Here is a 5,000-nt window from a genome sequence, read left to right as displayed (position 1 = left end):
TGGAAGAAGAAAAAGAAAGAAAGAAAGAAAGAATGAATGAATGAATGAAAAAAGAAAGAAAGAAGAAAAACATAGATGAGGAAAAGAGCTGGAAAAAAGAAGAAGGAGAAGAAGAAGAAGAAAAGAAGAAGACAAGGAGGAGGACTAGGAGGAGATCTCAATAATAATAACGATAATAATAATAATAATAATAATAATAATAATAATAATAATAATAACAATAATGATAATAATAATAATAATAATAATAATAATAATAATAATAATAATAATAATAATAAAAATATAAACCTATCCATATTTTCCCATCTCCCCTCCTCCTCTCCCCTCCTCCCCTCCTCCCCTCCCTCCCCTCCCCTCCCCTCCCCTCCCCTCCCCACATGACACCCTTTCAGAAGGTAACAATTGCTAGCTGCTGAAGAAGGAACATGGGCGTGTCCACGTGCAACCTGACACGTGAGGGTGCCTGCTGGATGGGTGGGGAGGAGGTGGGGAGTTTAGGTAGGAATGGGGAGGAGGAAGGCTTGCTAGGGGAGTTGTAAGGGATTGAGAAGGGTGGGGAGGATAGGTAAGGGTGGGGAGACGAAAGGGTTTGGGAGGAAGGTGGGGAGGAAAGAGGGTAGGGTAGGTAGGGGTGGGGAGGAAGGTGGGGAGTAAGGTAAGGAGGGTAGGTATGACTGGGGAGGAAAGTGGGGAGGATTAGTATGGATGGGGGAGGGAAGTGGGGAGGAAGGCTTGTTTGGGGAGAGGAAAATGCGTGGGAGGGAAGGGGAGAGTTTTGGCTGGGGAGGAAAATGATCTTGGGGGGTAGACCTGTTGGGGAGGGGCTGGGGAGGGTAGACTTGTTGGGGAGGGGCTGGGGAGGTATATTGTTGTGGAAGATCCGGGGAGGTATATCGGGGAGAGAGGGGAAGCGTATTGAGACGAGAATAGGGGAGTTAACAGGGGAGAGGGGAGGAAAGTCGGGGAGATTAGGACTTGGGGCGAATAAAACATCAGGAGGAAAAATTGTGAGTTAATTAGGAAACTGGGGAGAAATAAGGACGTTAACATGGGGAGGAAGAGATGGGGAGAAAAAAACGGGGATTAAATTAACCACCCATAGTCTCCCCCCTGCAGCGAGAAGAGGCTTGGGGGGAGAGGTGATGGGGAGACTATGGGCGGGGGGAGAGGAAGGAGAGGGGAGGGGTGGGGAGGGAATGTAGGTTAGCAGAAGGTGTGTGTGTGTGTGTGTGTGTGTGTGTGTGTGTGTGTGTGTGTGTGTGTGTGTGTGTGTGTGAGTGTGTGTGTGTGTGTTCAGTATTGTAGAGAGCGTGGAGGTGACAACACTGCCGCTGGTGTGTGTGTGTGTGTGTGTGTGTGTGTGTGTGTGTGTGTGTGTGTGTGTGTTTTCCATATTTTCGTTTTCTTTCTTCCTTCTTTTTCTTTTGTCCTTCCTTTCTCTCTTTCTTTTCCTTTATTTTCTTCTTTTTTTCCTTTTTTTCTTTTTTTCTTCCTTCTTCCTCCTTTTATTTTCCTCTCTCGTTAGTTTATTCGTGTTGAAAAATGACGTGACCTGTAGACTGACTGAGTGACCTGTAGAAAGACCACCGTGACCTGTAAACTGACTGAGTGACCTGTAGACTGACCAACGTGACCTGTAAAAAGACTGATGTGACTTATAGAAAAACTGACTGACGTGACCTTTGGACTCACCAACGTGACCTGTAGAAAGACTGACCAACGTGACCTGTAGACTGACCAATGTGACCTGTAGATGACCTGACCACCTGTAGAACCTAAATACTTGTGTACATGACCCGTAGAAGGTGACAGAGATGACCTGTAAGAGGGGTGAACTTACCTGACCTAACCTGTAGGACTGAGACTTACCTGTACATCACACCTGTAGAAAATTATAACACACACACACACACACACACACACACACACACACACACACACACACACACACACACACACACACACACATAAACCTTTCGTGATGTACTGTGTGTGTGTGTGTGTGTGTGTGTGTGTGTGTGTGTGTGTGTGTGTGTGTGTGTGTGTGTGTGTGTGTGTGTGTGTGGGTGGGTGGGGGGGATCCTTGGCCGTGACTGCTTGAAGAAAGAGTTTATGTCTTTTCCTCCTCCTCCTCCTCCTCCTCCTCCTCCTCCTCCTCCTCCTCCTCCTCCTCCTCCTCCTCCTCCTCGTACAGGTCCGAATTTGTGTTAAAGAACGTAAAAAAAAAAAATAAATAAATGTTTATGTGGCAATAGCGATATGTTTACCTAAAAAAAATAATTATTGAACACTGCTAAAATAGTCTTGTGGTTTCTGAAAATTGTGCTACAGATAATAATTATGTTCTAAATTTTTGTTCACTTTTTTTTAACTAACGTTCAGAAATCTATATATAAAAAACAAAACATGAAGGATAGGTAAGGAATATTGACATTTTTTTTATATGAATCGAAAATCTGTGTGCTTAAGTTGTGTGTGTGTGTGTGTGTGTGTGTGTGTGTGTGTGTGTGTGTGTGTGTGTGTGTGTGTGTGTGTGTGTGTGTGTGTGTGTGTGTTTTTTTTTTTCCACGTGAGAACCAGATGATATTCCAATTCATTTTCTTCTTCTTCTCCTTCTTCTTCTTCTTCTTCTTCTTCTTCTTCTTCTTCTTCTTCTTCTTCTTCTTCTTCTTCTTCTTCTTCTTCTTCTTCTTCTTCAAACTTCCCCATTTTTTTTCTATATTCCAGTCTTTATTCATATCCTTTTACTTATTCTTCCCCCACCGCGAACTGTCAGTCTGTAAACACACACACACACACACACACACACACACACACACACACACACACACACACACACACACACACACACACACACACACACACACACACACACACACACACACACACATATTTGCCTACCTGGTCAGTGGCTAATTAACCTCTAGATACCTGCTCTTCCATCTTACCTGCTCACCTATTTACCTATATCCTCCTCCTCCTCCTCCTCCTCCTCCTCCTCCTCCTCCTCCTCCTCCTCCTCCTCCTCCTTCTCTATGCTTGGCAGGTTATCTTCGTTCGGTCAGGTAACCTCCGCCTCCTCCCTCGGGCAGTGTAAGCCTTCCTCCTCCTCCTCCTCCTCCTCCTCCTCCTCCTCCTCCTCCTCCTCCTCCTCCTCCTCCTCCTTCTACGATGGCACACACTCCCATCCTCTTCTTCTTCCTCCTTTACTAGGTATTTCTCACTTAACCTACTGTTCTCCTCCTCCTCCTCCTCCTCCTCCTCCTCCTCCTCCTCCTCCTCCTGTGTGTGTTAAAAAGGAACGCCAAACAGGATGCTACAGTTTCAAGGTTGTGTTATTGTTTTGATTACTCTCTCTCTCTCTCTCTCTCTCTCTCTCTCTCTCTCTCTCTCTCTCTCTCTCTCTCTCTCTCTCTCTCTCTCTCTTACCCCTTTCCTAATCCCTTCCCCCTCTCTCCCTTCCCTTCCCTCCCACCCTCCCTTCCTCCCTCCCTCCTTTCTTCCAGTGGAGGATTCACTTTCTCTCTCATTGGCATCCTGACTAGAGGAGGAGGAGGACTGGTATATCCTTCCCTCCTTCTCTCCTTCTCTCCTTCTCTCCTTCCCTCCTCTCTTTCTCTCCTTCTTCCTTCTTTACTTTTCTTCTTTTTTTTCTTCTTCCTCCTTCTGTCCTTTTCTCACTTTTATTGCTTTTCACTTCTTTCTTTCTTCCTTTCCTCCTCTCCTTCTCTCCCTTCTTCCTTTCTTTCTTTCCTCATTCTTTTCTCCTTCCCTTCTTCTTTCCTCTTCTATTCCCTTTCCTCCTCCTCCTCCTCCTCCTCCGCATCTCCTTCCTTCCCTCCTTTCCTCCTTCCCTCCTTCTCTCCTTCTCTCCTTCTCTCCTTCCCTAGATAGAGAGTGGTGTCAGTAATGCTTGTTTGTTTGTTTGTTTGTGTGTTTGTTAATCATCTCCCGTTTTCTGTTACACAATTCGCAGTGTCGGTAAAGAAAACGAGATAATAAGAGAGAAAGTGAGAAAACAGAGATAGTTCACAATGACGTCACTGCTAAGAACACATGTGTACATCGAAACGTGAGTGTGTGTACGTATGTGTGTGTGCGTGTGTGCGTGCCCGCGAGAGGTCATCAGGTACGCCGGGTAGGCTGACCAAGGCGCGGCTTCTGGCCAGACGAACGAACAAACAGATACACGCACGCTGCCTCTCTACCCCACGCCCGCACGCCCGCACGCCCGCACATTGCCAGGGTGTTCCAGTGCCCCACGCCCACAGGAACACCCGCTTACGCCTTCAGGAACGCCATTCACGCCCACCCACAAGCAGTCCACGCCTCGCCGCCCACCTCACCCACGCCGCCCACGCCGTCCACCCCCCCAGACGCGCCACGGACAAGGGAGGTGATAAATAAACGAGGAATATTTCTTTTTCTCCTTCTCCTCCTTTTCTTCCTTCTCTTTCATTTCTTTTCTGTCCCTCTTTTCCTTTTTTTTTTAATTTTCTTCTTCCTATTTTTTCTTCTTCCTATTTTTCTTCATTTTTCTCTTCCTTTTTTTCTCTCGTTTTCCTTCCTTTCCCTCTTCCTTTTCTCATTTAAATATCTCTCCTCTTCTTTGTCTTTTTGAACGTCTCTCTCTCTCTCTCTCTCTCTCTCTCTCTCTCTCTCTCTCTCTCTCTCTCTCTCTCTCTCTCTCTCTCTCTCTCTCTCCTACTTCTATCATTTAAACCTCTCTCTCAATTCTTCCTATCTTATTTTATTATTTTCTTCCTCTTCGTTCCTTTCTTCCTTCCCTTCCCATCCCTTCCCTCCTTAGCTATCATCTCCCTTCCCCTTCCCTTCCCTTCTTACTTCCTTCCTATCTTCCTTTTTCTGTTTCTCTCCTTTCTTACCAACTTTCTATATCACCCTTCTATTTCCCCCTATCTTCTTTCCTTTCTTCCTTTCCCTTTTAGCTATCGTTCTTATCCTTCTCTTCTACACCACATTTCTTCCGCCTTTCC

At 45.8% G+C, this 5,000-nt stretch overlaps 1 protein-coding gene across 1 annotated transcript in view; it reads left to right on the top strand.

Annotated features, from left to right (window-relative positions):
- The first annotated feature begins 3,644 nt into the window (after positions 1–3,644).
- Positions 3,645–5,000, top strand: part of LOC135091345 (glucose dehydrogenase [FAD, quinone]-like) — a 24,387-nt gene continuing 23,031 nt past the window's right edge. Inside the window, 1 exon segment of the mRNA XM_063988900.1 lies at positions 3,645–5,000. This exon segment is cut by the window's right edge and continues 201 nt beyond it. The gene's annotated coding sequence lies outside the window, so the exon portion shown is untranslated.

Source organism: Scylla paramamosain, chromosome 37, assembly GCF_035594125.1.
Source record: "Scylla paramamosain isolate STU-SP2022 chromosome 37, ASM3559412v1, whole genome shotgun sequence".
In the NCBI taxonomy this organism is placed as follows: Eukaryota; Metazoa; Arthropoda; class Malacostraca; order Decapoda; family Portunidae; genus Scylla; species Scylla paramamosain.
The sequence above is the reverse complement of the archived record's forward strand: the minus strand, read 5'-3'. Positions and strand labels throughout refer to the sequence as shown.